This window comes from Myotis yumanensis, unplaced genomic scaffold (genome assembly GCF_028538775.1).
Source record: "Myotis yumanensis isolate MYYU_CA2020_CCGP unplaced genomic scaffold, mMyoYum1.0.hap1 SCAF_3, whole genome shotgun sequence".
In the NCBI taxonomy this organism is placed as follows: domain Eukaryota; kingdom Metazoa; phylum Chordata; class Mammalia; order Chiroptera; family Vespertilionidae; genus Myotis; species Myotis yumanensis.
Genome location: NW_027223754.1, coordinates 53,432,690 through 53,439,724, shown reverse-complemented (window position 1 = coordinate 53,439,724; position 7,035 = coordinate 53,432,690). Strand labels below are relative to the sequence as shown.

The 7,035-nt window shown below is 34.5% G+C and overlaps 1 pseudogene; it reads right to left on the bottom strand.

The window, feature by feature from the left end:
- Positions 1 to 367: 367 nt before the first annotated feature.
- On the bottom strand, positions 368 to 1,955 carry LOC139006140 (serine/threonine-protein phosphatase alpha-3 isoform-like; annotated as a pseudogene).
- Between the last annotated feature and the right edge of the window lie 5,080 nt (positions 1,956 to 7,035).

The window sequence follows — 7,035 nt, the reverse complement described above, 5'->3', positions numbered from 1 at the left end:
TTTAGGACAATAACATGTACAGATTGAGCACTCTAGGGCTCTCTTTATATCCTAAAGAAAATGAGCATTTACATTATTCATGTGTTGTACTGCATTTTCAAAAAGGTCAATTGTACAATTATCCCTTGGATAGGATAAACTGTCCTGGGGTATACAGCTTTAACACTCTCATTAAAGTTGTTTAAAAAGGGAAGAGAGAATTAAAAAACAAGACTTCTTTTTTTTTCCTTTGGAGCAAAGTCTCTCATTATAATGAGCAAATGCCATTCATTAACTCAAAAATGGAAAGGAGGACCCTACAAGCACTATTTGAGCAAGCTGACCAATACACAGTACAGTTTTCAAAATGAAGTTGATATATTGTGTGTTACAAATCCCAATGAGGCAGTGTCAAAATGACATGGATTTCTTTACTTGCTTTGCAATTATACCCCTTCCAGGTGTTATGGGTTTCCTGGCATTTGGCTTTTTTTTTTTTCTTTGTAGGTTTTAAAATCTGAAAAAAAAAAAAAGCTTATTAGTGTTTTGTCCTCACTCATCATGGCACCTGTATTACCAAATTCTCCACAATAACTGGATGCAGAAAATAGAGTGACCAACTGCCTCTTTGCAAAAAATTAGTATCCACCTTCAATCATCGGATGCGATCTCTCTATACAATCCAAATCACCCTTATGGAGAAATTCTGCAACCATTTCTGCATCAAATGTGAAGGACACTCCTCTGTCATTTTCATCCCAGCCTAAGACATCTTTATTGGTGTCAGACCACAAAGAATACCTTGATCGGGTCCATCAATTGTTTGCATAATTCTCCGAATCTGCTCCATAAATTGACAATCTGGTGATAAACCTCCGGGACAGCAAAATATTTTCTCATCCACAATGGCTGCTATCAGTAAAAACGTTAAAGCAGTCTGTGGAAGTTTTCCATGGTTTAATGTGATATCTTCTTTCACATTCATCTTACAATCCATAAATCCTATTGATGCTGGCACAGTCATGGTTTCCTCTGAGAAGGAAAAATCCTCAGGATGTTTGATTCTGTTAGCCAGGAAGAGGCAGATAGCCTCCAGTGACCGCTTCTCCCTGTCCACCTAGTCCCCAAGAAACAGTAGTTGTTTTCTGATGGGAAACCACTGTACCCAAAAAGTCGAAGCAAATCATAGCATTGCCCATGAGTATCACCACATATTTTGAGTGGTGCTTTGAGTTCTAGTAGGGCAGGCTGACTGAGAAAGTTCTCTCTGGATTTTAAGCACAGTCCTTGATGTCATTCTCCTGTAGCCAGACATTCTTATCAGGCTTGGACCCTCTCACTTGCAGCAGGTGTTGGGTGATGCTGTTGATGTTGAGCTTATCTATATCGGCTCTTGTCTGTCTGCAGCGGTGCTGCTAGAGGCCGTGCCCAGGACACAGAACTCCTTACACAGGAGCACAGAGGCCCTGGTGGCAGTGTCTGTGGTCTCCCCTCCCCACAACCATCCCATTCTTGCTTCCTCCTTCTCTCCATTGGAACCACCTAATTGTTATTTATCGCCTGCGATTGGAAGTCATCCTCTTGGGATGCCAACTGCACTGACATTCTCAGTACCTCTAGTCCAGTGATGGTGAACCTTTTGAGCTCGGCGTGTCAGCATTTTGAAAAACCCTAACTTAACTCTAGTGCCGTGTCACATATAGAAATTTTTTGATATTTTCAACCATAGTAAAACAAAGACTTATATTTTTGATATTTATTTTATATATTTAAATGCCATTTAACAAAGAAAAATCAACCAAAAAAATGAGTTCACGTGTCACCTGTGACACGCGCGTCATCAGTTTGCCATCACTGCTAGTCTCTTCTGTGAAGGCAAATTCCCGTATTCCTACTGTAGTTAAGCACAACATTTCATGTGAACTTAGAGGAAATTTTAATTTCACTGAAGCTCCAACTGATTTGGAGGCCACCATTGTAAAGCCACAGAATTAACTGTGGCTTTCATAGCTACTGAGATGGTGAAAAGGACAGTGTCTTTTCTAGAAAATGCTGTAGCTGGATGTACTTGTGGGACTATGTCACTATAATCAAGCAAGTAGAACTAAAGCTAAACACTTCAAAACGTGAATTAAGATTCAAAAACTATATAAACAACCTACAGTTTTTCTCCTCTGGGAATGGATTTCATAAAATGTATTATTAAACCTTTCAAAAATTAATATTTTAAAAAAATAAAATTTCAATATATACACTCTATAATCACACTGAGCATCTTCATTTAGCTTGTAAAAGTTCAAACCAGTTTTTTAAACAGTCCTAAATAATAAAGGACAGTGAAGGTAAACATATTATATTTATAATTTTTTAAAATATTTTATTTTATAATATTAGGGTGGACTTGAATTTTATTTTCAGATTAAATGCTAAAGATAAAATAGAGAATAATAAAATACATAAGCCAGTTGACACATTTTAATTCAATTTTTTATGTTTTCTTAGTGCTCCTTATAATGTAGCCAAATATGATTTTAAATTTATTAACAAGTAAATAATATGTCTAGAAATGTCATTTACTTCTAATATGATAGCCTACATTATTTTCTGCTAGTCAAAAAAAAAAAATGTCAATGGGTATATTTTTCTCTGGTAGTTATGGAAAAATATTTTCTTTAGCATTAAAAGTATTTAGAGATTTTTTTTAATCATAACACTTAAGGAATATAAAATAATGAAATCATACCCAGATGAAGAAATTGAGTCTTGTTACCCAGTTATAAATTGCTAAATTTCTATATAACTATTGAGTAATTTGTTTAAGTACCTGGAAAGTAGAAAACTAAATTACAAGAAAAAAATTATATTACAAGAATTATGAGCATCACCTTTTAACTATTTTTCATACACCTAACAAAATTTAAATATGTAAATTCAATTGAAATTAGTATTTTCTGAAGAAATTAATTGTGCTGTTACCAGATTTCTCTATACTCTGGAGAGACCCAGGAGTCTATGCCTTCTGCCACACAGTGAGAAGCAATGATCTATGTTCATAAAATTTTTATGAAATAATATTTTATTTTTTGAAATCAGTTTGTTACTACACCATTCATGTGGTAGTGCATGTCTTTGTATTCAACAGCTGGTTTCATTTTCTACAAAACCAGACAGGAATACAGTTAAGAAATTTAGTTAAATGTTGTCTAGTATTGAGTTGCTGTTAAATCTTCCTGACTTGCCGTTGTGTCTTGAGAGGATCTTGTTTTGAGCAGAGTCTTCCGTGGTTCCTAAGAAGTCTATTTTCCCATAGTGTCCAAGAGAAGGAGGCCTGCCTTTGATTTCTTTGGTCCTTAAAGACCTTCCAACTGAAGAGACGAATTTCTATTTATACTCTTTTTGTGTTCTCTGTGAAACATATTGTGACATTGAAATGTGTTTTTTTTTCTTAATATAACATATTTTGTGCCAATGAAGCTAGACTAGCCACTACTGTCTGTGCAAAGTCTTGTAGTTATTTTGTTCCTGAATGCAGTTCTTGTTCTTGGTTACTTAGTCGACTGTTCTTAAAACAAATCCCAAGGTGGTAGGGATTTCTTACAGGCCCATAACTATTTCTCTCTAAAAATCAGATTTTTCAGAACTTAACATTGCATTGAGAATACATGTTTATCAAAGACAAATTCACCAATGTCAGATAAAAGAACTAATGAGTTAATAATAATGAGCAAATGTGCCACTGTTACTACTTATCCTTTATTTACTCGTAGCTGCCTAGTCTTCATCCACAGTTGTAACAAGGATCATGCTATTAAATGAAAGAAGAGTATAGAAGTGATGCCTAACCTACCTCCCAAACAAAATCAAAATAAAATTTAAAAAATTTTGATCTTGCCTGTCAGATGTGATTAAGTGGTTGATATCAATCTATGAACCTGTAGGCCACAGTTTGATTCCTGGTCAGGGCACATTACAGTGGGGAGCAGGCTTGGTCCCCAGTAGGGGGCATGCAAGAGGCAACTGGTCAATGATTCTCTCACATCATTGATGTTTCTGACTCTCTCCCTATCCCTTCTTCTAGAAATCAATAAAAATATATTTTAACAAATTTCATCTTCACTTTCCAGCAGCAAGAAATGAATGAATAAATGAATGAATGAATTAATTAATTAATTAATTAATTAAAGAGGATACATAAACTAGTGGGTTGCATTCTGCAGAAGTCTGCTTATTGCATTAATTTACTTGTATTCTGTCTCTCAAATATTTCACTAACTATACAGCCAAGCTGAGTTAATTGCCTATTTTTCCTCATATGTTCATAAATTGGAAAGGGCCGGTAATATTAATTAAAATAAAGAGGACAATGAGAAAAGAATATTTAGTCTTTTAAAATTTGCTATTGTTTTATTCTTTATTTTCAAAAATAATATTAGTTTGAAAATTATTGCCAATCTATAATTATTACACAGGTTTATGCCTTCCATTAGAGAGCCTCAAAAATACAAAAATAGCTCAAAGTAGAAATAAAAGGTCCCAACAATATAAAGATTTGATATTAAGGAAAAAGTTGACATAGGCAGTAGTAAGAATAGAAAGAAGAGAAGAGAAGAGAAGAGAAGAGAAGAGAAGAGAAGAGAAGAGAAGAGAAGAGGAGAGGAGAGGAGAGGAGAGGAGAGGAGAGGAGAGGAGAGGAGAGGAGAGGAGAGGAGAGGAGAGGAGAGGAGAGAAAGAAAAAAGGAGAAGAGAAGAGAAGAGAAGAGAAGAGAAGAGAAGAGAAGAGAAGAGAAGAGGAGAGGAGAGGAGAGGAGAGGAGAGGAGAGGAGAGGAGAGGAGAGGAGAGGAGAGGAGAGGAGAGGAGAAGAGAAGAGAAGAGAAGAGAAGAGAAGAGAAGAGAAGAGAAGAGAAGAGAAGAGAAGAGAAGAGAAGAGAAGAGAGAAGAGAAGCACATTGAGAAATCTGGACCATGTCCTTCACACTTCAATATTCATGCTTTAGGATATATGATCACCTATAGCATTAATAGAAAAGGTTAATTATGGCAAAAAATCAAGTCTATGTCTTTATCTGAGATTGCGGTGGAGGTTGTGTGAGAGGAGAATTATCGAATTTTCTTAACAGAATAATTCATAATCAGTTGTCATAAGTTATGGTCTAAGAAAACAAAATGTAGGGTTAACAAGTAATAAGAAAGCCATTTCTGGGTTTTATTTACTATGCATCCTTACTTTTTAGAAAGAATTTGGTGTTTGAAGATTCCAAGTAGGGAATGAAATAAGTTTTGTTCCAGCAGATTGAAAAGACAAAAGATGTAGATACTGGAGTATCCCAGGAGGACCTCAGAAAGGAACTAATGACTTTGTAATCTTCCAGATCAAGGGTGATGTGAGATCACATCAGATGTGTCAGCCTCTCTAAAAAGCCACTTGGCATTCTCTCTTCATCCTCATCCTAATGCTGTAGAAGCACCTGATTTTGCTTCTTAGGCACATTTCTAGAGGTTTAGATTTAATGAAAGATATTTGCTCTTGATGGGATGTATCTTAGAAGTGATATGTGCGCAAAGATTTAGTCTTTGGATACCCTACCTGTGATTTCTAGGTCAGAGAGTTTAAGATAGGGTATAATAAAGAATTTCCTGGACAGATAACAGAGGACACAGTATTATAGAACCTATATGTATGTACTAAAACCTATAATAAAGCAATGCCATGATTTTGTGTGGTACTTTAAACAAATGAAGTAATAATTTACTTACATAAATGTATATACTGTGTATTGGGTTTTTAAAATAATTTATACCATATGAAGAAGACTCCTAAAATTGGAAAAGTGACATAGATTGAAATGACTTAACATGTGAGAAATGTAGAAATTTAGTTCATGTGCTGTGATAAGCAAGTTTTATCTCTGTTTTTTCTGAGATTTTGGAGAAACAATTGAGAAAAAAATAAATGGCAGCTTTCATTTAAATAGTAAATTATCTTGTTATAGACACATCATCACCAATGAGAAGTTTTTTATTTCCAGATATTTTTTTGTAAGGTATAATGGATGTGTGTGCACAATTTTTTATTTTGAAATGTGAGGGAAAAAGGTACATTTATGATTGTCAAGTCCCCTTTCAGTGGCCTTCCTTATATTCCCTTTTCCATTTAGCTTTTGTAGTTTTGGGCAAACAAATAAAAATAAAAAGGCTAGAATGTTGCAAGTGGGCAGAAGGCTTTAAATTTTTCTTTTGGCTTTTACAACCTATATGACCTTGGAAAGTTTTATTTAAACTCTGTGAGCCATGGACTCTTCATCTGTTCATACAAAGATCCATAGAATGTGTTAATGTGGGTTAGCTCTGATAAATGGACACACACACACACACAGAGCACAAGGTCAGTGATACTTACTTAATTACATTAGGTATGTATAATCTCTGAGCCCACTACTAAGATATGTATACTTACCAAACCATTTTCAGATGCTTATAGATATTAAAAAATGGTTTCAACAAACATGATCTATAAATGCAATTATATTTAGTGGAAACTATATCTGTGTATTGAAAGCTAAACATGAGTATACATTTTTAAATATCATTACCAGGAGTCTGTTTGATTATCTCAATTTAATTTTAATGTGGGGAATGTTCCTGAGAAATGGATTTTGAAACACAGTGTGTTGGTTTGAGTAAATTCTTCTTGTCCAGTATTACATAGACTGGCACTGGCATTAGGTATTGTCACCATCCCTTTGACATTACTGTTCCCAAAGTGATAACTAGGTACTCACCGGGTTTCTCTTCCAGAGATAAGAGAGAAGAAAAAAAAAAAGATGTGTTTTTTTTTGTTTATTTTGCTTTGTTTTTACTTAGAAATAAACTTAACCAAGGAGGTAAAAGACTAGTACTTGGAAACTACAGGACGTTGAAATAAAAGATAAAGGAAGATATAAACAAGTGGAAGAATATACCACATTCATGGATTGGTAGAATTAACATCATTAAAATGTCCATATTACTCAAAGCAATCTATAGATTCAATGCAACCCTTATTAAAATACCAATGG